At 36.7% G+C, this 26413-nt stretch overlaps 1 protein-coding gene and 1 pseudogene across 2 annotated transcripts in view; one reads left to right on the forward strand and one right to left on the reverse strand.

Annotated features, from left to right (window-relative positions):
* The window catches only part of PPP1R1C (protein phosphatase 1 regulatory inhibitor subunit 1C), a 110703-nt gene that overhangs the window by 72117 nt on the left and 12173 nt on the right, over window positions 1-26413 (forward strand). The window lies entirely within an intron of this gene.
* On the reverse strand, window positions 1059-24767 carry LOC105882991 (developmental pluripotency-associated protein 2 pseudogene; annotated as a pseudogene).

Consider the following 26413-nt stretch of genomic DNA (forward strand, 5'->3'; position numbering starts at 1 on the left):
CTTATTTATATAAGAATGGGTAACTGCTAGCACCAGCCTCACATTTTTTTCTTTCATGCATTTAGACTTTCTAAATAATAGCTGTGACTTTGAGATGTTGAAATACTCATCATATTTATCTTCCAAAATAGATTAATGGAAATCCAAATAAAAATGTGTTGTAATATAAAAATGTCAAGATAAATTGGGAAATTGGTTCTTAGTGGGACAAATTTAAGATAGGATTACATTCTTCACAAACCTGTGCCAGTCTATAAAACTTGTCTAAACATTTTCCCTCTTAAAACCTTATATTCTTGTCTGAACTTCAAAGAAAAGTCTGATCTGCAAGATAATTTAAAGAACAGTTTTAATTCCTTTCCCAATAGGTTATTATGGAAAAATACCCCACATTTCAGTTGTCACAGAGCTGGCTGTGTTCCTTCTATGGACTGTTTTCTGAGGGACAGCAAGGGACACCAGCAATGCTGTCAATCAATATACAAATATTTATTAAACTCAAGCAGTGCAAAGTTCTGAGCTGTGTGTTATTTTAAACAAATGGACTACCAAGTCCTAAGCACTCTACATCAAATTATGAAGAAGGTTTATAATTTTGGATCTTTCATTAAGGGAGCAAATACCAAGTAGGATAAGAATGTCCAAAGGTTACAGTATCAGGAAATTACTGGACCAACAATAAAAAAGAATTACATGATAAGCATTGAACTTATGATGTGTATTCTACATTGTATCCTTTCTGGTATAATTACCCATGTGAGACACATTATATTTTCTTTCTCCATGAAAGGTATGCTATAGCTATCTTTTTATTCTTTTTTATTTTTTTTGATTATAGTGGCTTTATTTTAATGGCTTTTTAGGACCCCAAAAAAGAGTCTCTTTTGATGGGGTTGTCACCCACTCAATCATCTTCAATGTGGAGTCCTAATCATTGATTCTGTTTGGTAGATCACAAAGATTCCTTCAAATATCTCTTCTTCCATTCCTTCATATTAGGTCACACATTCTGAAAGTCCATCTTTCTCTAATAATTTGAGGTGGCATATTCTGGTCTCCTACATTGTGTTCAAACCAGGTTGTTTCTTCTTCTCCATTGCCATTAATGCTTTCATAATCTTCTTATTCCTCTTAGCACAGTCAGGGCATAACATACTATCTTCTAGGCCCCAGGGATGGGAAATGGCAGGCTGGTAACAGGAAGAGAGAAATCATTGTCCTGGGAGTCGCAGGCACCCAGGCCTGACATGCATGAAACTGCAGGTGAACCCAACCCTTTGTCGGCTGAGAGAGCTTCGCCAGAGACCACACACCACCTGATGCCAGAGGCAGCAGCAGGAATAGAGCATGAATTCACAGCTTTAGGCTGAGCAGCTCTTGCAGCAATCCTTCCTCACAATGCTGATGATACCACTTCAACCGTATTAGTCTCTTCTGCTTTCTCATTCATCTTGCAACTTTCCTGAACCTTTGCTCTCTTGGTCCCTGTCTTGTGTTTCCTTGAATATGGCCGTAATCTGGACTCCTTTGATGTTTCAGGAATATCCTGTTTCTGTTCAGGATAAGCATGCTACTGAAGCCTCAGGAAAACTATTTTCTTGCCATCAGTGCTCAAATTGAGTTGTTGGCACCAGTTCCACAAAGTGTCTCCACACACGTTATTAATGGGAGGCAAAATGGTTGGTGTTTTACGTCTACCTTTTGGGAGAGCTTTGAATGGTTCATTTGTTAGCAGTAGATGAACTTCATGCACTTCATTGTATTTTCCAGGCTTGTTTGGGTTGACATCAGAAGTTGGAGAAACAGTTGATTCCATCTGTTGTTTTATATTTGCTTCATCTGAATCATTGGTTCCTATGTTTTTGAACCAACCAAACATTTGGAACCAATGTCAAAATCATACTTTCCTCATCCTCTGTTTCCTCCTCAGAGAAATTCTTCTTGCTGCTTGCATGATATGAGTCTCTATCTTTTTATTCATTTAACAGTAATTGTGTGCACTGCACTCTTGAGTAAATGTGTTACACTTTATTTTCAAAACCAAACTTAAAATTATTTTATTGACTTCCCACAAACTATCTTAGGGCAAGGTTCTCCCAAGCTTCCACCAGTATAACACCCACAGGACACCTCAGCTTTAAATACAGCTGAAATTAGAATTGAGAGAGGCCTTTGAGCACTTGAAATGGCTATCATCTTGCTCTTTCTGAATCTGAGACTGTCACTTAGCCTATTATTACATTTTAATTCTTTAAAGCTTATTGGTCCTCCTAGACCCTAGCAGTCTGAGAACAAATGAAAAAAGTAAGCAGTAGAAGCAACAAGTCAAAAGGCTGCAGGAGATGTAAGAGCTGTCTGGTGGGTAAAGAAACAGAAACCCACAACATTTACACAACGACATCACTGTACAGGACAAAAGATGATCAAAACAATGATTCAGAGTCACTAAGAAAAAAAATTCATTATTTGTATTGTAATGTATATCTTAAAAGGCAGAAAAGTGGTTTTATTTATTATTTATTTATTTACTGACGGGGTCTTACTCTGTGGCCCAGGCTGAAGTACAAAGACTCCCAGGCTCAACCCATCCTCCAGCTTCAGTGTCCCAAGTAGCTAGAATTATAAGTGCACACCACCATGTGTAGCTAATTTAAATGATTTTTTTTTTTTTTAGAGATGAGGTCTTACTATGTTGCCCAGGCTGGTCTTGATCTTCTGGCCTCAAGCAATCCTCCTGCCTTGTCTTCTCAAAGTGCTGGGATTACAGGTGTGAGCCACCACACTTGGCCTAGAGAGTGGTTTAAATGCCACTCTTTTTTAGAGTTTTTACTCAATGTGGTATGTATTCCACATGACATGAAAGTGCAAGTGCTCATGCCCTCTACATCTTTCTGATGTCCATTCTCAAACTTCTACAGTAGCCACTGGGTTGGTTAATGAGGGTGTGAAATGTCAGGAAGTGGGGAGAAGTCTAGAGCTCAGTGGCTCATACACTGGTGTTCTAGTCCATCAAAGACATTAGGGAGGGTGTGAAAACAAACTTGGCCTACTTAGAAATTTTGCCTAGGTCAACACCCAACCTCCTACACGAAGCAGAAGTTTCCTTTAAAATCATTCTCAGAAATCTAAAGGTAAAGACCTACATGCAAGATTTTTTCCATTACCTATGAAGCATTTCATCTGCTTTGAAAAGTTGGAAGGGTCACTTTGAAACAATAGGTGTTTCTCTTTTTACTTTTAGAGTGAACTCTTGAAACAAATTACTTATTGCCATAAGTAATATGTAAAGGCTTTTGTTATGGAGTATTTTAGAAAATGGTTAGTAATTACAGTAATAGCAAATTATTCCTCCATACTATGATACTTAAAGAAATATTTCACCTAATTTTAAATTCTTGTTTACTGTTAGCTCTATGCAAGAATCTATGTCCACTTCATATGAAACCATGAAGTCTGAGCATCCTACTTCAGATTTTGAAGAGTTTTCTTTTTGGGTTCATTTGATGATCTAGAGATGACAAGTTTTGCCTCAAATTACAGTAGTTCTGTGAAAAATGAATATATTTCATGTACTGAAAATTACTGCTGGATGATAATGCTTATGTCATGCAAAAATAGGTCTCAAAATAGATTTTTATATGGCAAAAAAAGCCCCAAACGTTTATAAAGTAGTTAAAAATGTATTTTGTTTTTAGTATTTATCACATGCTATTTTTATCTTTAGATTTATATTTAGCTCTAATCTTTATTATGTTGATGTTTGCCTTGAAAAAATGTATTATTATGATAATTAGTCTGGGTCTTCTAGGACAGTTCTTACTGTCTATAAAGTTATCTATAAATCAGGGATTTCAAACTTCTAGAAAAATGAGATGAGAAGAGAAATCTTGTCCTTCCATATGTTCATCTTTTTTAAAAACGCAAGCAAAAGGTACATGGCCCTGCCTTTGTTGTTAATGAAGGAATAGTATATGTAAAAATCAGGTCAGTGGAATGGAGGGAAGGAGTGTTGGTTCTGTGATTTCCTACACTGCTTCCCTTTCATGCTTTAAACCCTGATGGTTAATGAAGTTGATCAGAACTCTCCTAAATTTTCTAACCCTACCACCCACTTTGGTGTACTCCTCCCCCCCATGCAATAAATTAATCAGCACTTGTGCAATAGTTTCTCTCAAAGTATTTTTCTATTGATCTTTCTCAACTGAGTATGCCTGTAGTATCTTGCTTGTGCTGCTTTCTTTAACTTTCCAGTTTTGCCATTATTGAGTAACTCAATTGGATTTTAAAAAAACACAACTGAAAATCCTACCTTGGAGAAATATCTTTACTGAAGATTCTTGGCCTATTTGATAATGTTGATCCTTAAATACTCCTTCGTATCCATCTTACCCTAAACATTATGAAAATCATAATGGAATTACTGTTTCTTTGGGCTTTCTTAGAAAGTGTCATTTGATTATTATTGTTTAATTAATCTTCTATAATTACTTAGGCATGCAGATGTGTCCTAGACATAATGAAAACTTCAGAAAAATTCTAATCTACCTTCAAATTTAAAAAGAAGTACAACATGAATATTCCTTTGTATAAATAAAAACTAAAACTCTGTTATATGATCTCAAAGAACCCCAAAGCATGGCAAAATATGTTTCAAGTTTCAGATTATTTAAACATTGCCACATTAAACTATGTGTTGTTGAGTATCATAAATGTCATAAATAATTTTTTTTAAATTAAGATATATTTTCTGAGCTAAACCATGTTAAGGAGAAAAAATTGATAGTCAGTTTTATATTTAATGTGAATCAATTTTAATTAACATATCAATATATTGAAATTCGCTATGAAAAATATTCCAAAAGTAAATATCATGGGTCCTCATTGTCAGTGCCAAAGCTTTATTTCATCTTATTAAGATTAATTAATTGTTGAATCACCACAAGCCCCATGTTTTACTTATAAGGCCAAACCAAAGAATTCTTTGCATTTATATCAGCATCCCTAGTCTTCCAGACAGGCATTTTAATCCCTTCTGATCTCTGAGATAAATATATTTTTTCACATAATTATATAATTACTCAACAGACCAAAACAGATCCCGTGGAGCCACTCCAGTGTGTGCTGTATAAATAATGTTCTGTTCTACCCTGGTAATTGGCCAATAGATCCCCCTAGGAGTGTTTTGATCCCTTAAATAAACACTACATGGGCAAGGGGGGTTGACTCAGTATTTTCTTCATTGGCAATGAAAGCAGAAGGGCTTTGCAGTCAGTGCTTATAGCTCCCTCTGCTGGTTCACAAAGTTTAAAAAGTAAAAGTGGAAAATAATATTTATGAACTGGAACCCCTGGGAAGAAAAATGTGTCATTTTTGGTGTGAAACAGGGTTAAATTGAAGAGATGAGCAACAGAAAGGCTGGTCACTTTTATGATTCTTAAGTTGTGAGCCACCGTATTCACCACCTGCCTTTAGCCATTCAACCATTCTGTTTCCCTGTGGTGCCTTGCTTTTTGCAATAAAAAGCAGGCTGTAGAAATAGCAGGCAGGTACTTTTTCTGGACGATCCTAACCAAAGTAAGCTCCATGAGCCTATCAGCCCCTTTTCAACAACTCTATTCCTTCATGGGGCAGAGAATTACTCACAGGGGGCCTTAAAGTACCTTTACTCTCTATAGAGATATGGCAAATAAAAAATGGAAAGAAATGAACGTCTTTTTCAAACTGACCGATTAAAATCCTGTATATCTGATCTTTATGACATTAATACCTATCTTCATTTGCTTCAGGCCAAAAATAGTAGAAAAAGAGAAGACTGAATTAGGAGAAAACTGGGCTTGCATCTCAGCTCCGATGATTCAAATCCATGTAGACTTCTTCAAGTGACATATCCTCTCTACTCTTCCCTGTACGCATTTACAATTAGGAAATATTTGTCTCAGATAGTCATTGTGAGAGTTAAATAAAGTAATGCATGCATAGTGCCCAGTATACAGCAGGTGCATTTTAATTGTGGTTAATGCTATTCCTGAGAAATCTGAGTTTCTGCCCCAACCAACTGAATGATTCAGAGCACTGTCAAAGAGAAATAATTTCTCTTCCAAACATACTGAAAGTATGGCCACATAATATATGGTCAATCACATAAAATACATAGTTTTTATTTAAAGAAGTTAATGGGATGTGACTTTACCATAGTTACATAATCTACAATCAAATTCTATTTATTTTTTGATATGAAGACAAGATAAGAAATATGGTCGACCCTACAGAATTATAGATCCCAAAACTATTAAATCAGGCTATAAAAGCAGCTAGGTAAACAGTACATTCTGATGAAGAGGATTTAGGTAATGAGTTGTAGATGTTGTCATGGATTATTCAAATAAATGCATGTCTGTTTTAGTTCTCTATTGCTACTTGTATGGCAAATGTGTTTATTTTAGTATATTAGGTTTTAACAAGAGAGTAAACAATGGTTTCATAATCAAATAGCTAGGGAGGGAAAAGTGGTTTGAGCCTAACGCTTTATACATTCTGAGCGACAGTTTGCCTCCAGGTAATGCTGCATTGTCTCTGCTTCCCTACACAGGTTAGTTCACTCTTTATTATCAGGTGATAAGAAAATAATAGAGGCAGGACAGGTAGGTAGTGGCCAAGTGCAAAAATCTGAAGCCAGAGAATCTGGGTTTGAATTCTTGCTCCTTTTAGTTGTCTGACCTTGAGAGGGTATGTTGGATGCCTCATCTATGTTTCATTTTCTTCACTAATTAAATGGCAGCGGTATTAGAAGTGCACACTTTGTATCAGTTTCCTAGGGCTGCCTTAACAAATTCCCACAAACTGCATGCTTAAAACAAAAGAGAAGTGTATTCTCTCACAGTTTGAGGGAAGCTAAAAGCATGAAATTAAGGTAGCAGCAGGACCACACTCCCTCCAAAGGCTCTAGAGAAGAATCATTCTTACCTCTTCCAGCTTCTGGTGGCCCCAGGTGTTCCTTGGCATGTTGTCAGGTCGTCCTTGGAACACGACTCCAATCTCTGCCTCTCTTGTTACACGACCTGCCCTTCTGTGTCTACGTGTCCCTTTCTCTTCTTATAAGGACACTGATCATTGGATTTAGGATATTGGATACGTAATGCAGTATGAACTCATCTTAATTGCATCTGCAAAGACCTTATTTTCAAATAAGGTCACATTCTGAGTTTCTATGTGGACATGAATTTTTGGAGGACACTATTTAAATCACTACTTAACCTTATAGGGTTGTTTGGAGGATTAAATGAGTTACTGTACATAAAGCACTAGAACAATGACTGTCACATACATTTTAGTTACGGCGACTTCTAAAATTCTATCTATTACTCAGTTTCCTCCAAGTTACAGTTGTCTAGTAGGATCCCCCAATGGCTGCTGTATCTTAAGCTCAAGCTATCTAAAATGGTCTTCATTTTCATTCCCAAATGAGAACCACTGGATTCCCCCAATTCTTGTAAATGGTATCACCATCCCCCATTTGCCCAGATTCAAAACCTCAACATCATTTATGTCATCTCCTTCTTTGTTGCCATGTCTAAGCAGCATTTGGTCCTATAGAGTGTACCTCGAAAAAGTCCACTTGTTATATTCTTACTTCTCCTCTTCCAAGTCAGGCTCTCTTTAACAGTCACTCAAATGGAAAATAGAATAATATCATACCACAGTAAATGCACACACATATACACAGTTCAGATATCATAAATATAATGATATTTCCTTTAATTTAGACAATAGGTCTATTTAGTGATTTAATTAAAAAGTGGAATATGATATACAATAATGTGGCCTTTCTTAGTGGCTTATTTACTCAGTCATATAAACTGACTCTATTGTAGAAAAAAGCAGCTTTGAACAGGGTAAAAGGAAAATATTTACTATGCTTCTAATCTATAAAATTTAAATGAAAGCATTTTAATATGTATTGATTCTGTTAAGACATTTTATAGGTCTGGCTTCAATCTTCTTATCAATAAAAGATGATCTTGAGAAAGTGATTTAAATTCTCTAGTCTTACAGATGACATTTTATCATCTATAAATTGAAGTTATACCTACCCATGAGGTTTTCATAAAAGTTAAATGAGAGAACTATATGTAAAATGCTTCAGCACAGTACTATTGGTCAATAAATGTTAGTTATTACATATAATTTTAGGATCATACTGACATAAACCTCTCTAAAATTCTTGTACCTATTTGGCTGCTGCTTCATTTGATAGTTCATTTCCTTCAAAGTGTATTTCCAGATTCTGTTGAATTTTAGCAAGGCAGTATGATTTGGTACATTGTTTGCAACTGTTGGGAAGGATTTGGTTTCTGAATCTGTAGCTGCTGTTGGGCAAATGGAAAACCAAGGGTGTACACTTTCTGAATTTAGCGCCCTCTAGTGTTCATATTTATAAATAGGGTGAAATGGAATGTGAACGTTAAATAGCAATGGTAAGCACTCAATCAATGGTGGCTATCGGTGTTATATACATTTTTTTTTCAAGTTTCAGTTTCTAGGTGAATATGAAAGAGTACCTTTAACTTCTTTCTATACTTCTTTCAAAGAGAAGAGGCACTCCATTATGGTTCAGAGGTTATATGAAGTATCTGGACGGAAAGCATTATGACATTGTGATAGAAACTCTAGAAATCCTTATATTTGTATTGCTAGAATAATCAAAATGCATTCAGCACCCATTGAGTGTTGAGATTCTGACTAGCACTGGGTCAGCTGAAAGTGATCACTCAGGAAAGCCTTAATTCTGTGACACAACTAGTGGGGTTAACGTAGAAGTGAGCTTTGATAACTTCTGGGCCTTTAAAAAAAATCATGCCATGTTAAAATATACCATAATAAAAACTCCTGCACTTAGCAGGAATTACATTGACTGTGTCTAAGGTGTGTGGGTGAAAAGCCACTCAGACTGATATTCACATACACCTCAGATCCCGCACAAGGGCACGTCCCTTACACTAGGGCGGCATATTTGTTTACCCTGCATATTACCAATTCCTTATGCCACATGATAAGTCATAAGGCCAGAGACAGAGAAGCCTCAAGTGCAGAAACATTGTAGTTAATGGAAAAATAAATACTGACAAATTTTCTGACTATATACACCCCTATAACATATCCTTTTATTTATTTATTTTATTTATTTTTGAGACAGAGTCTCACTTTGTTGCCCAGGCTAGAGTGAGTGCCGTGGTGTCTGCCTAGCTCACAGCAACCTCAAACTCCTGGGCTCAAGCAATCCTGCTGTCTCAGCCTCCCAAGTAGCTGGGACTACAGGCATGCAGCACCATGCCTGGCTAATTTTTTCTATATATATTAGTTGGCCAATTAATTTCTTTCTATTTATAGTAGAGACGGGGGTCTCGCTCTTGCTCAGGCTGGTTTCGAACTCCTGACCTCGAGCAATCCGCCCGCCTCGGCCTCCCAGAGTGCTAGGATTACAGGCATGAGCCACCGCGCCCAGCTAACATATCCTTTTTTAAAAATTTCTTTTTTATTCTTGTAGCTTAAAGACATGAACGAAAGTTATTACTTGGACGAAACTGATAGCAACATATTAAGATTTGAGCAGGATTATGTATATCCTTTTACCTACCATTCTGTTTGCCATAAGGACACACAAAGACATTTTTCACTCTTAAGAATCTCATGAGCTACGTAGGAATTCTTACTTCACCCCTGCAAAGAATAGAATACACTCATAAAGTGACCGATGAAAACACGCATGTGAAATTGGAAATCATTTGCCTTTAAAGTGATAGAACTTAGCATGGTGATTGGAGGGGATGCAGTTAAGATGATATTTTGTAGCAAAGGTCTCACCTGGTTTTCAAGGAGGTTTTAGATTATGTTTGACAAAATCATGGGACAAGGTCTCTAAAGCATAGGTGCATGTTTTTGGCACAAAATCATGGTTGGAAAGCTACCTTGAAGGTCGAAGGGACCAGGTTTACTGAGTTTCAGCTTGACTTGGTAGGAGGGTTTTAGTCACTGGGGGGTGGGGGGCTGATTCTGAGTGCAGGGTCCATCCTGTCATGCACACTGATTTATTGCCCTGCCTCTACTGGCTCTGCATCTGAGTTCCAGAAGAACACACACTCCATAGATGCTGAATATATGTTGATTATCCCATCAATAAAAATATCAGAATTTCAAGATTAAGAGTTGTTTCAATCAAAGCACTGTCGGACATTGAAGACCTAAGCAATGTTACTTGGGGACCCCTCTAATCAACTGTAAAATAAAGGGAGGAAGGGCATTCTTCCTTGGGTTGCCCCAGACAGTCCTCTGCCTTGGTGACAGGAGGACTCCAGTTGACAATGCTTTATGGAACAAAGATGTCCCTGGGAAGCTGCAGCACTTAGTGGAGTCTGGTGACACCCAGTGGGAGACCACGGTACCTAGGGGGATAGAATCAATACAGCCCAACTGGAATATGCTTACTTGTGAACACGGTTACATACTTATGCCCTGAAAAGTTCTGGGAGCCTTGGGACGGGCCCCGAGGACATAATAGATTTTTAGAGGGGTCTTAGGTGAGTCCTAAAGTCCAAAAAAGAGGTTTGAAGTATTTGTGATATTGAGATCCCATGAATTCTTCAGGTTGTTAAAGTCGAGGAAAAATCAAGTTATAAAAGAAATATCAGATTTTCACATTTTGAGTTATATATAGATTTTTGATTTGAGTCTTCCAAACAAGAGTTAAATACATCGAAGATGAAAATTAATTTTTCTTATCTATTTTATTTTGCAAGTTTTCCCTTATGCACATCCATCCCTGTACACATAAACACATATACTGCTGTCCAGAAAAGTAAAAGGTGCTGAATATTCACTCTTTAATTGTAGGAAATGGGTAGCTACTAAAATTTTTGTTCTTAAATGTTCAACAATAGTGTATATAGATTTATTCTTTGGTCCTGTTGGAGTGTTGGAATATAAACATGAATATGGGTGCTGAAGATGGCACTTCTAAAAGATAATTAAATTCTGGTTCAATTTACTTTAGACAAAATGGGAAATATCTTATCTCCTTTTGCCTCCAGCTTCTCATACTGAAAACAATCTCTAAAGAATTTGCTGTGTGTAATGTTTTTGCTGCCTAAGGCAAGTATCTGTTCTAATTGTATGACAGAATCAACCCCATTATATTTGTTGAAGTTCAAATATTTGTGGTTTATTTCCAATGAATAAACTACACTCCAACATGCCACAAGGGAAGCTGTTTTAAAACAGAAAAAGAACAGAGAAGAAAGCTGATCACATTGCACACATGTTTGTTCTACTTTGCTCTCTAGTAAGTACACTTTAGTTTCTGGTCAAATGAAAGTATATAGATAAATCCACAAAATCATCAATTCGAGAAGGACTTTAGAATTAATTTTTTAAAATTATACTGTAAAATAACCTACAAAATGTGGAACAAACATCATATATTGGGTCTGGAAAAATAAATATATTTATAGGATATACTTAAAACATAAATGCAAAGTTAAGAATTTACAAGAAAAATAAACATAAGAGAAAGGGCTATACAAACCAATAGAAAAAAATTTCAAAAGCCAAAACATTATTATTAATTATTATTATTACTATTTTAAGAGACAAGTTCTTGCTCTGTCATCCAGGCTGCAATGCAGTGGCCTGATCATAGTTTACTGTAACCTTGAAATCTGAGGCTCAAGCAATCCCCCCCTCAGCCTCTTGAGTAGCTGGGACTATAGGAATATGTCATCATCGGCTAATATTTTAATTTTTCATAGAGACAAGAGTCTCACTATGTTATCCAGGCTGGTCTCAAAGGATCCTCCCACCTTAGACTCCCAAAGTGCTGGGATGATGGGCTTGAGCCACTGAGTATGGCCCCAAAACTTGTTGGAATATAAAGGGCAGACTGGACAACAAGCAGACAAAATATTATTGTCATTGTATCAAAAGCTCTCATTAGTCAAGGAAAAAAATACTAACACTTTCAGAGAAAGATGAATAAAAGTTATGAACGGACACTTTATAGAAAAATATAGTGTCTCAAAACAAAAAAAGCAAAATCTCATTCATAATTTAAAAATATAAAATAAAGCAATATACCAATTTAGAATTTTTCTTCAAAAGAATCACACTAAAACTTTGTGAGCATGTGGGAAAAGAGTCATCCATACATTGTTATTAGAATATAAATTGGTACCACTTTTTCAAGAAAACAAAAAATGTACAACCTCTTGTCACAAGATTCTGCATTTATGAATCTATTATAAACATGATGTGGGGAAAAATGAACACCATAAAACAGTAAGTGAAAAAAGCTGGATTTATAATTATATATGTGCCTGTCTTATCTGTTGTATGATCTCAATTCTGTAGAGAAAATGGAAGAAAATACATCTCAATTTTGTAGAGAAAATGGAAGAAAATACAAGTATTAACAATAGTTATCAGCATGACAGACTATTTTACACAAAGATAGGAACTGAAGGATTAAAACAATAAGCCTCTATATATGTCCACTACATCAATGAATATATATCTAAATCTATATATCTCCATGATATCCTACTAGCATATAAATTCATTGATTAACACAGTAATCACCTAGGTAACACCTGCTAGGTGACTGATCTAACAGATATCTTAAATGTAACATTGTCCCTGTCAGAAACCCTGATCTGTCTTCTACCAACTTCCTTATTAAGGCAGTGGGGCGTGGGGGGACTCAAAAACAAAAACAAAAATTTGCTTTTCCTGTAATTTTCATTCTCTCAGTTAATGACATCTCCATAACTTCCAGTTATGGTCAAAAACTTTAGTCTTCCTTGATTTCTTTTTTGCTCTCATATTTCATATCCAATCTATCAGGGAACCCCATTGGCTTTTCTCTCAAAAAATATCCAGTCATTTTTCAGAGTGCCTATTGTTACCACTCTTGTTTGAGTTATCACTATTTTTCACCGGGATGCCTACAATTACCTCTTAATAGGTCCGCAGTAACACTTTGTACACTGCAGTCTATTCTTAATACAGCGATCAGAGTGATTCTTTAGAGTCCTTGTAAGGTCTGCAAAGCCCAGGGTCTGGATCCCCTCTACACTCTGACCACCTGCTACTCTCAGGCTAGCTCACCCTTCTTGAAGCACAGTGGCTTTTTGGTTGTTCCTAAAAGCGCCCATTAGCCCCTTGCCTCAGGGCCTTTGCACACCCTGAGTCACCTTTCCCTGCTCTGTATTTTCTCATGGTACTTTTATCTCTCTGACATTTTTTATTTACTTATTTATTATCTGGATCTTCCTGCTAAAAATAAGCTCCACAGCATGATGAATTTTGGTCTTTTTTTGTTTACTTGCATATTCCCATACACAGAATGCCTGGCACATAGTAGGTACTCAAGAAATATCTATTGAGTGAATGAACGGACTCTGAGTGACCATGAGCTCCATGAAGCAGTGGCTGTGCCTGTTTTGGTCATTACTGGACCCCCAGAGCCTAGCCACTGTTGGAGCCCTTGGTGGGTACTAAATGGGTGAATAAGAATGACTGGGCTTATCAATCATGACACAATCTTTGGTCACAAGTCCATAGTTCACAATATCATGCATTTTTCTTTCTTACTCCAAATTAGAAATCCTTACAAAGTTTTATAAGCTACATAAAGATAACAAATATTTAATGAGCTCCCACAGGGCATAACCATGGGCTAAGAAATGAAGCAGGGGTAATCATCTGATGTTGCCAATGATACTATTAAATGTCCTGGTCAAAATGCTATCACCCTCAAAAAAAAAAAAAAAAAAAAAAAAAAAGGCCGGGCGCGGTGGCTCACGCCTGTAATCCTAGCACTTTGGGAGTCCGAGGTGGGCGGATTGCTCAAGGTCAGGAGTTCGAAACCAGCCTGAGCGAGACCCCGTCTCTACCAAAAATAGAAATAAATTAATTGACCAACTAAAAATATATATACAAAAAATTAGCCGGGCATGGTGGTACATGCCTGTAGTCCCAGCTACTTGGGAGGCTGAGGCAGTAGGATCGCTGAGCCCCGGAGATTGAGGTTGCTGTGAGCCAGGCTGACGCCACGGCACTCACTCTAGCCTGGGCAACAAAGTGAGACTCTGTCTCAAAAAAAAAAAAAAAAAAAAAATGCTATCACCATCCTCAGGAAGCAGAGTGATCTCTTTTTGGCTTTCTTTTAAGTAATATGATTTTTTTTTTTTGGTAGCTTTCAGTAGTTATTTTTTTTTTTAACTTTTGTGGGATTTTCCCACTAACTTTTCATTTTTAAAAAATTTAAAACCCACCTGTATCCTCTAATTGTAGACATTATATGATAGATTTAAAGTTTTACAGGGAAATCTCTTGGGTGATTGCCTTGAACCTTTTCCTTCTGTAGTTTGCTGGGATAATCTGTCAAGAGAGAAGCAAATCTCATAACAACTCCCCATTACCTATGCAGAGATTTTACTAATAGTAATATTCTAACCTCCATGCTGTAGGCTGCTAAAACCAAATTCTTTGAACATGTTGTTTTGGGACTCTTGCTGTGGAAATCTTATCCACAATTAAATTTTCAAGAGACTAACCATCACTAAACTAGGAACCACTGTTTGATGAATTTTGTAGGGTGGTTGTTGATGTTCATCTGTAGCAGCCTCCTATGTGGAATTTATTTTTTTTGCTTAGCCATCAGAGTTCATGGGCAGAAGTCAAGGTGATGAGGGCCTAGAATAAGGCTCTAACCAAGGAATATGTGTCTGTGACTTCCGTGGTGAGACAGAGATTGGCAATGAAGCAACACTAACTGGAAGTTTAGCAGTTTTCTTATCGTTTGATTCCTTTGGCCCTGGAAAAGTGTATGGTATTCTAGCTACATTGACTATTTCTTTTTCTCTGCTCCTTAGTAATGTGTTCTTTCCTGAGACCTATGTGTTTGGTTTAATGTAATCAAGCCTAAGGCAAACAAATTTGCTAATAGGATTACTAGTAGCAAGCATGCTATAAACATGCTTGGCCTAAATGAATCACCATCATTCCTTGTAGCATGCAACATTTCTTCTTTGAATTCGTTTACTCTGTCTTAACAAAATCCGAATAGGAACTAGACCTCTAGGCCTTTTGAATAGAGTGTGACAATCTCAAATGCTAAAGAGAAAGAGTGAATAAGAAGTTGGATTTTCTTCCATCTACACGACCAGGTCAAACTGGCCTTGTGTAGGACCACCATTTATGTCTTGGTTTTGTAAACTAAATCATGTGATTACAGTGGAAATTCAGCTCTGAACAAGAATTTTTTTTCAAAGGCCTCTCCAGCTGGAGCCAGACAATTCTGAAATAGATCCCAGCTGTTTGGATTATCGCAACCCAAGAACAACTAAATATTGCCACTGAAAGCACTATCAGTAGTAAATTCTGGTTTGAAGTTGTAGGTAGCTGGAAAGCCAAATCCTTAAAGATCACCCCACTCAGCAGTAGCTTGGAAAGGATAGTAAGAGGAAGAGATTAATTCTTATTTGTGGTTTTAACTGGCCCAACTACCACAATTCATTTGGTATCCCAAATTATTCTAAGTATGAGCATGTTTTGCTAGATGTGCATATTTCCAATTTGGAAAAATTAGCCCTTTTCCAGGAAATCTTTAAATTTTGCAAACTTTAAAATAATGTTTCATGTATTTCTTTAAAAATCATAACTGTTTGTGGATTATGTATTTTGCCTCATATTTAGCTTTTTCATCTTTTTATAAATGCAAGCAGGTGTAGATATTTCTATAGCCAAAGTCTCATTTTCAATACAAAACACAAGCAAGTATTATTTAAAGCTCACAACGACACTCAAAGACTAATGTGGTAAATAACTAGAGCACAATTTCCCTTATTCATAATAATCATCACTATATTATTAATTAATCTGGTCATATTCATAGTCATATGATTTGTAACTAATAAAATTAATAATGGTACATAGTGCTTCTTGAAAATTGGATTTAATAATTTTATTCTCTAGGCAAATGTACCGTAAGTTTTACTCAGTACCTAATAGCACAAATCTTTTAAAACTATTTATATTTATTTAATATTCCATTTTTACATGCTTATAATATATTGTCTTTATACTCATATATTCATAAATTATATATTTGAATTTGATTTTTATCTGAAAGCCTAACCAAAAGCTAATCATTTAAAATATGAATTTATAGTCTCTCAAGAAGAAATGGATTTATTTTCCTTTAGTATATGTGCTGTACATTTAAGTGGACATTCTTGTCTATGTAGAGTTAACAAACCTATCCTATATAAATACTTTGTATAAAATTGAATGTTAACTCTGATTGGGTAGCAGTTTGGAACGAAAGCCAAAATTCAACTTGCCACCTAATCTTATGTCAAATTACTGTTAAACAATTCTCTTGAACTATAAATTGTGTGTGTGAGAGAAAGCATGGGAGAGAGGGAGAGAGAGAGAAGCTATGTAGTTCAATATACTCTCTTAAGATAAGGCTGTAAGGAGTTAATTGGTAAAGAATGTTTTTCCAACCTTAAACAAGTAGTAAATTAGGTGACATATTCTATTTATAACAGATGAAAACCAGATGAGAATTTCTTTCTGCTATAACTTTCTAAGCAGAGCATTTGAAACCTCTGATGAATAGATAAGTTCAGTTTCCTTAAATGCTGTACTTAATATTTAAGCTGAATCTAACTTAAAAGTTAGTCTAAGATGAATAAATAAAACATTCCAGATGTAATCTTCCAGCAATAACAATATAATCTTAACTTTCCTAAGAGTAAATTTAGACAATATGCCAAGTTTTGAAAGTCAAATGCTTTCAGATGATAACTAGTAAGTTTCCCAGAATATCTAAAGTTTCAAACTAAAATTTTTAAAACCTAAATTCTCCATTCACACATGTACAGTCTTCATAATTGAATGGGAATATAAACCATTATTTTAAAAATAAAAACTTTAAAGTCTGAAAATATAAATAGACAACCTACTTCCCAGGGCAGATGGTGTTGCCCAAAAGTTCTACTTTTATTTTCCAGAAACAAACACTTAAAACAGTCAACCAAGATTAGGATTAGAAAGAGAATAAATGAGTGTCTAGTGCTGGACATGTTGAGCTTATGGTGCTTATATTGGTGAAGGATTTTTTCCAACTTTAAAAGAAATAATAAATTGCCTTGGAAGAATATTTACATTTAAAAGCTAAGTAGGAAAAGCAGGAAAACAGCACAAATAAGACTGAGAAGGAGAGTTAATTAAATTCGGACCACAAGAGGAGTTGTATCTCAGAAGCAAAGGAAAGTGGAATCTTAAGGAAAGAGTGAGCATTTAACAACGCAAAGACTGAGGTAGCATGAAATCAGAATAAAATATAAGAAATGCTAATTGGATTAGGTCAGTCAATGGCCGTCTACAAGCAGTTTAAGTGAAGAGACTCGGGTGGCAATCACATTGGAGTAAGTGGATGAGTGAACGGGAGGGAGAAAGTGGAGCCAGCAGCAGAGACAGCTCTTTTCTTAAAGGACAAATGTACTAGAAAGAGGAATATGCACGGGTTCAAGGAAGTTTTATTGTTTTCTTGTTTTTAGGATAGAAGCTACTTGAGTAGGTTTTATAAACTGAGAGGCACAAGGGAGTAGGGAGGATAAAAAGAAGTTCTGGACCAGAGAGCAGAGGCTGAGCCCAAGGAGACTGGAGTTAGAGATGTGTGTGGGAATCTCCTGGTGACCATCAGCACTCCCAAGCCCCCTTGCCCTGCTCTGTTTTTTCTTTTTTCCATAGCATTGATAGTTTCTATAGTACTAAGTAACTCACTTATTGGTTCCATGTATTCTTTCTCTCTCTCTCCCTCACCTGTCCACCCTCAATCTCCTTCAGGATCTTCTCATTTCCCACTATTACCACTTACCCCTTAAATGCAAGTGTCTTCCATGGGATTTGTAAAGTTCACAGGGGCAGAGATCTTTGTCTTTCATTTATTCACATATTTTACGCACCTAGAACATAGTGGCACTCAAGAAATACTTTTTGAATGAAAAGATGTTGGATTATAGAATGAAAAAGAAATGTTGGGATCAATCTGAAAGTCTTTATTTTTTACCTACAAAGTAGACATAATTAAGCTTCGAGGAAGAGAGGGTAAAGAGAGATTTCAAATATTCTGAAAGTTGAACATTCAGTGTATAGACATGAAGTCATTCATGGAAGCCCATAAGCCTCATCTAAGAAGTGGCAGGGCTTTTTCATCCTATATATTATTTTCTTTTTATTAGCTACCATCATTAGACATTAGATTTAACATAAAATTTCAGAGTCTGGCTTGTCTCGGAAAAAAAGGGAGATGTGGCAATACCTGACTCACATCTCAGCATGACAACAACCACCGGATCAGAGTGGAGGCTGTCCTCTCCCCTCTCTCCCCACAGCACATATACACACAAGGTAAAGCACATGGTCTTCATTTGCAAAGTCCCCACCATTCATTTTAAGAGAATAGTCACCTCAACCTTAAGTGTACCATGTCAATGGAAAAGAACCCAAACTCTGTAAAATAATTTAAAGAGGTTTGTTCTAAGTCAAGTATGAGTTACCATGACCTGGAGCCACACCTAAGAAGCCTTGAGAAAGTGGTTTCGCTGTGGTTGGGTTACAGTTTGGTTTTATACATTTCTGGGAGACAGAATTACATGTAAAGTTGTAAATCAATACATGGAAGGCATACATTGGGTTGGTCCAAAAAGGCTGGTCATCTTCAACTAGGGGATTTCAGATTATAGGTAGGTTTAAAGATTCTTTGATTTGTAGTTGGTTAAAGAAATGAAGCTTTGTCTAAAGGCTTGGAATGTTTAAGTTAAGATAAGGAAGTCTGCTAATCAAGGGCAAGCCACTGGATGTATACTGAGACTCAAGTGACCTGCTAAGTAAATTGAGGACCTGCAGGTGTGGGATTTAAGCTTTGTCTTGCATAGCCTTTTGCCTGTTAATGAGTTACAAAGAGTATCTCCAAGAAGGGAGCAGGGCATGGTGAGGCATGTCTGACCTCCCTTGTTATAGCCAGCAACTCTGCTTTGGAGTATTTCTGGGGTGCCCTTGGCCAAGAGGGGGTCCATTCAGTCATCTGGAGGGCTTGTGATTTTATTTTAGTTTACAGCAGTCAATTGCCATTTTTTATTGAGCTTGAGATATTGTTTTTTATAGTATGACTCCTTTATCTATTTATGATACTTGCCTGACCTCTTTAGGTGGTAGTGCCTATAATCCGTGTTGTTGGTAGTATTCAACTTATAAATAACTCATGTTCCAAGGGGGCTGTAGGCGAGACAAAATAATATATTTTCCTCACCCATTGCAAAAGTGATAGCTGATATCCCACAACAAAAGACAGATTAACAGGACAAAAGCACAACAAATTTATTTAACCAATCTTTTAGGTGACAGAGAGTCTTCAGAAACAAAGACTCAATGATCTGGGGAAAATTCTATTTTTGTGCTAAATCTGGTGAAAGAAGTGGATAGTTGAGGAGAAACATGATAGGGCAGAAAGGGATGTGATCTCATGGTAATAAACTGGGGGGGAGTTTAGCAAGGCTTGTTTGTTCAGATTCTTTCTGCTCTGTGGATATAGGGCAGGACCCCTCTGGAATGAGGGTCTTATGACTACTTTCAGACGAGACAGATCAGAGAATTTCTTTATGACCATGCTTCAGGGGAGAAAGGCAGGAGAATTTCGGAATGACCTTCTTGCTTCTGTGGATTTCTCCATCGCCGTATTTTGGGATAATATGTTCTGAGCTTCCACAAGGTTTCCCAGTGCCCTTACAAACAGATTAAACTCCTGGTCTGGCTGCTCCTATTCCTGTGACCGCCCTTCACAACTCTACAGTGGCTTTAAATGCACCACGACTTTCTGTTTTCAGTGGCCCCTTCCTTGTTCCTAAATAGGTCAAGCTGCCTCCAGCCCTCATATTTTCAGTTTCCTTTCCCTTTTTCCAGATTATTAACACGGCTGGTTCCTTTGTTATCTCCCACTAGTGAGAGTGAAGGCTACAGGTCTCTTTTTTCAAAACCCTGATTCCTGTCCTAATTTTGCCACACAAGCAAACGTCTGTTAATACTCAGCGCCTTCTGTCAAAATGATACAAGTCGTTCTGAAATTTCAACATGTCTCAGCCCTCTGTCCTTTCAAGTTCTCCAATAAGTAACTTCCATGAAAAGCTTGTTCAAGGAAAAGGTGACCATTTCCTAGTGGCAGGATTAATTTAAACTTCTAGTCAGAATCAGGTGACAAAGACTGTGCACAAAACAGAGTGGAATCTTAAAACGAGGTTTGACTCTGAAGAATATATGCTATCGCTAGATTTTTAAATCTTGTTTATGCAAGCGCAAGGATGTCCATTCAATAACTAACAGACATATCTTAAATACCACTAATTTGTCTGAAGAGAAATTATTTCTAGCATTCTCTATGCTCATTAATTAACTTTCTGATATTGGTCAGAGTTACAAATGGTGCTTTTCTAAAGGAATAGTGCTAACGTTTCTCTCTGGAGTATTTCAGATGCTAACTATTGCTGGAGTGTTGGTCCTGATTAGCATGCTTGAAATATTAACCAATTACCCCTAGGGGGAGATAAAATTAAAATGCACACTCACTCCTGAACACGTGCATTCACATATACCACAGTCTCTATTCTGATGTGTTTTAAAAGAAATCATAGAAAACATAACAATTAGGAATCAGTGAGACACAGAGCAAATGACTGAGAATCCTCTCCCCAACCCCACCCCCCAACCACACACAAACATACACTAGTTCTCAGTGAATTGAAATGGGCATTTTAAAAAGTTAGCTTACTCCTGGGAATAAGAGTGACTGGTTCATTCCTTTCTTTATTCTTTCCATGAAACTGGCGAGATTTGAAGAAATTAAAGAATTGGTGCCTCCCATTGTAACTTGAAATGTATTTTGTCACAGAAACAGGGTCAGTGTTGCTTTGGTTGGACGTGCATCTGCTGGTTCCACATTTCTAGATCTTTATATGTTAATTAGGCATTGCTATCTTCCCTGAATGATTATCGTAAACTCCACATTATGCTCCTCCCCTTTTTCCCTCGGCGCTCTCTGAAAAAATTATTGCACACAGGTGTAAAGGGGCAATGTAGAATTCACAGAGGATTTTACAGGATGAACTTAGCAGAGGGTTTCATATCAAATACTCCAAGGCAAACTCTCTTGAAATCCTCAGAGACATTTCTCTTCTTTCAGGTCTCTTCTACTTCTCACGTGGTCAAACTTATGCTCTCTCTTCCTCTTTTCTTCCCTCAGGTACTGATCAGCTCCTACTGATTCCTTCCTTTCTTCTCTTTCAAAATCAAAAGTGTTTCTTTTCTTTCATGTGTGTAATATCCCTACCATTTTCTCTGAATCCTAGATGCCAATTGATAGCAGAGAACTCAAACTCTCAGCCTCCACCATGAATGAATTTATCCACACAGCAAATGCAGGTCTTTCCTTCTGGAGAATTTGTATACCTGCAGTCTAGGAAAACAAAATTCCCTACATAGTTACATCTGTACTTACAGAAATATAGATCGAGTTCCAAACACTGTACTTATTTTTGGAACGCAAGCTCTTTTGAATTTGGAGATTTATTGAATAATGGAAATGGAAAAAAGATGTTCATTAACTTTGGATTTCCTTCAAATATGATGGATGTGGTTTCTTGTGATGATATTTGGTTTGTAACAAAAAGGCACAAGCTGTTCTGTCTCAGCACAGACTAATCTACAGTTATTTACATAAAGAGTATTAGCTTAAGAACAGATATCCAAAAATAATTGGGAAATCACAAAAAGCACCCTAAAATAACTTTGCTGAATAAAAAAAACATGAACAATTTGATTCTAGTAATTGACCTCGACAGATGTCTTCAGTCTCCCTGCATTATTTAGGTGATCATATTTTCTAAAAGAAAAAAATCAGGACTGAGGACATTTGCAATTTTGTAATAATATTGGTGCAGGAAGTAAATCAGAAGATGTTGGAATTCCTGGGACATTTCCATAATTTACGGGAAAAGTACTTCAGGATATTTGAAATAAGTACTGTCCTAGAAAAATGTCTGTCTTATTCCAAATAACATTAGCCCTACAAATGTTAGACAGAGAATGGGGGCATTCTAAATATTATGACGGAAAGGGCAGTACAAGGTCCTAATATCCAAAAACATCTCCACCTGTCATGTTCTTTCTTGATGCTTGGACTAAAATTGCCATTACTTGAAACTTTGTTTTTTAGTCTGAGAAAGAAATCCATATTCTTCAGGAAAAAATTGTTAAAATGTTTATCATATTATATTGCAAGGGGACAGGGAAGACCACCAAATTAGGAATAGCTTGTGATTAGAAGAATAAGATCCTGGCCAAATGAGAAAGTGGATGCCATAGTGGAGAAAGAACTAGGTTAGAATTCAGGAACTTTGAGTTCCAGTGCTAGTTCTGATAACTGACTTGTCAAGGGATCTTAGGCAACTCATTTAATCATTGGCAGCCACAATTTTTCCAGTTGGGAAATAGGTTTAATAGCAGCAGCCCTTTCTAGTTTGCAGTGTTATGCTAAGGATAGATGATAATTTATTTTTGCCTTGAAATACTGGAAAGTGCTATAGTAATATAAGGTGTTACTATTAATAAGTAGGATGACAAAATTATGATCCAGAAATTAATAGGGGCAGCAGAAGGGAACCCCACTTTAGGTTGGCTAATGCTAATCATAAATATTGATAATATAGAATGAAGGTGCAAAGGAGGGAAAGAGGATGAAATTTCTAAAGTAATCCTCCCCACCCCCAAGAGATAGATTGGCTGCTCTATGGTAGAGGTTGAGATAAGCTATGCTTAAACTATACCTCACTTTTATCTAGACTTGGCTGTGATCATAATGCAAGGATAATTTAGGTGAGTGAGAAAATATAGATAACCAAAAAAAGATATGGCATTAAGAACTATACAATTATGGGTCATGGTTGCTTGTATTTTCAATGCCAAATTGAAAGAATGAGTTAGATAACAAAGAAGCTCAAGGACTAATTATTTGCAGAATCTTACAGAGTTTTCCCTTGCTATGTTTTCCTAGAAGCTTTTTATAGAGTTTTCCCTTGCTCTGTTTTCCTAGAAGCTTTTCCTAGAAGCTTTGCTTGTATTTTCAATGCCAAATTGAAAGAATGAGTTAGATAATGAAGAAGCTCAAGGACTAATTATTTGCAGAATTTTACAGAGTTTTCCCTTGCTATGTTTTCCTAGAAGCTTCAGGAGATTGCTTTTAATGTCTTATGATATGGGTATCAGTATCCTAGATAGTCTCCATATTTTACTGATGTAGTTATAATGACCTGATGAGAGCTGACCATAAATGCTTAGGGATTTCCAGTAGTAAAATTATATTGTCAGGAACTAAGAAAAGCATGAAGTCAGCTGTGATGATCTTGACCTCTGACTGCAAACCTATGGTGCTTTGCCCATAGGGGGACAATTACTAACTTTTTTATAAAAAGTCCCAAACTTTCTGTTACTTTAGTTCTGGTAATAAGTCTAAAGGTTACATGTAACTTGAAGGATACTCCTGAGACAATGAAACATTTCCCATCCTTGTCTGGTTCTCAGCTCATCATCATTGCATTAAGAGTTGGAGTCACAGACGAAAAATACGCTCCAGTTGGGTTTCATTTTCCCTTCCCATCTTCCGTCTCTAAAGGAGATTCCGGGAAAGATATAAGACAGGAAGAACGGATTAGTCAGGACACCTTGGGCTTCACATGTCAAAACAATTAACTTCAGCAAAAGGGAAATTTATTGAAAGATTAATTGGTTACTTCTGTTATTACAGGAAAACAAACTACTGAAAGGAAGGAAGCAGCTGAGCCCCAGGAAACAAAAAGCATCAAAGGCTGCCTCTCTCCCATTTCCTCTGTTTGCCTGTCACTTGTCTTCTCCACTGCAGCCTCGCTGTCTCCACAAATAGGAAACATGGTCAGCGAGAGCAAACAAGTTTAATATCTTGCACCATCTATAATTCAAAAACTCTGTCGTGGTGACTTGATTGGAGACACAAGATTGTGGGGAAGGACTGTGATTGACCCGGTGGTCAGAACACAGACTGATACAAGGACCAGGCAGGGCTGGTTGTCTTCCCATGTTTGGAGTGTGGGGAATAGTGGTTTCTGAAGAAAAGGGTGTGGGGAGAAGAGTCGCTCCCTATAGGAAGGGAAGGTGGAGAGGACTACTGACAAGACTAGACAATAGACACCCACCATAAAGAACAAATTAGGACTATCTGGAGGATGGTGTTACTTGTTGAGAAAGAGACAGATGTTCCTTGGAAACATAGAAAATCACATCCCTTATTTCTGCCTACTACAAAATATATTCTGGTAGCACCATTGGTGAATTTCCAGAGCAGGAAGCCTCCAATTATAGAAAAGGACTGTTTTCCAAAAATTGACTTGCAAGAAGTTTGGATCAGAAAGCACATAGAAACAATGTTAGCAATGGTATTTTGTTTCAGGCCAATTTATTGGAGCAGAATCCATAATATGCCTAAATTATAATACTTACAGTCCATTTTAATGTCACCAAACATCCTTTAAACTTAAAGAATCTTTCTAAAGAGTCCAGATTCCATGTACCATGGAATACATTTACCTCTTAGTGGGGATTCCTTTTGCGCTGCCATCGGGCATCCAGGTAGCGGCTCCGTAAGACAGGGCAGGACAGGGACCTGTGCTGGAACCCCCAGGCACCAGCAGTTTATTTGCCCTCTGTGTCCGGTATAGTATGATGCAGAGAATATGGAACACAATTTGACAAGGTCTTCTCAATTGAGTAACTGCGTCTTTGCTTTGTGACTTCAGAAAACAGGCCTTGTTTTCACAACTGCACTGTGGTGTTGGTGTGTGTGTGTGTGTGTGTGTGTGTGTGTGTGTTGGGTGGCAATTGGACTGCCTTTTAAATTCAGTACTACCTTTAAAGTTCTTTCAACCCTTAAACGTCATTCTTTCCCACAGCACTACTGCCACGTAAGGGAAGGCGGCTCTCTGGGCCAGCAGTTAGGTGGGGAACAGAGGAGGCAGCAGGAGAACAGGCTGCTCGCTGTCAGTGTGTTGGTGTGTATGGAGCCTCCCTTGGCAAGGCCTTCTGGAGTCAAAGGGCGTCTGGCCACACTCCTGTGTTGAGGTTTCCTGCATTAATAAATGAAGGAAAGCCAAAACAGAATGGCAAACAGTATAGAACTGTGAATATTTTCATTTGACACATTCATACAATAAAAATTATAATATTATATAATTGAACTACTAATAATTATGATATTTATAAAAAAATAATTCATGGTACAATCCAGGTAGTATGATCTAGTAATTGGATATATGTGTGAAGTTTTATGAGACACCTAAAAATATATTGTCAATAAATATGTATGTTATTGTGTATGTGAACTCATTTGGAGATAGCATCAAAAGTCTAATTCATGGCCACTTTTACATAAGACACCCTAGCTAAATGGCCCTTCTGGCATCTTCTGTGAAAGACTCTGTCCCCTTGTGTTAGTAAATTGGAAACTGTTCCTAGTTAAAAGTATCAAACCAGAAATAACCATGCTGCTTATCCTCAGTGATCTCACTTTATCCCTAAACATGTGATTGGGTTATCTCCTCAGTTTTATTTTTCCCCAGAATAGTTTTTATTATTTGAGGAAGAAATAAAACAATAAATATCCAAATAAAGATACACTACACTAGATGCAGAGTAAGTTTGGAGAATAAATTGAAATGCTTACAAATCATTTGGCATGTGAATAAGTCATAAACATATTTCAGAAGAATTCTTCCTCTCAAATTGTGGATTTAAATAAAAATTTTTTTTCTTTTTAATTTTTTGGTAGAGACAGGGTCTTGCTATGTTGCTCAGGTGATGTCAAACTCCTGGCCTAAAGTAATCCTCTTGCTTCAGCCTTCCAGAGGGTTTAAATGAATTTAACATGGATTTTTGAAACTACATTAACCATATCAGTATATTTTAGAAATTTTTAATGCAAAGGTAATTGTAAATTTTTTGTAAATTTGATGCAACATATGTATACTGAAAGTAAGATTGTTTTCCCTTTCAAGAGTGGTATATGGAATTTCAAAAGCTATGATTTTAAAGCAAGAGTTAGAGGATGAGGTAGTTCTAATTTTATTATTTAAAAAAATTCCCTAATAAAAACGATACTCATGTGGAGAAACTACATAAATTAGGTAAGTAAATGCTTTTTTTCCGCTAGTTATTATACTTGAATATAATAGGAGGGAAATAACAGGAAATGATAATTTTTTGCAAAAATGTTGAC

The sequence above is a fragment of the Microcebus murinus genome, chromosome 8, assembly GCF_040939455.1.
Source record: "Microcebus murinus isolate Inina chromosome 8, M.murinus_Inina_mat1.0, whole genome shotgun sequence".
Classification (NCBI taxonomy): Eukaryota; Metazoa; Chordata; class Mammalia; order Primates; family Cheirogaleidae; genus Microcebus; species Microcebus murinus.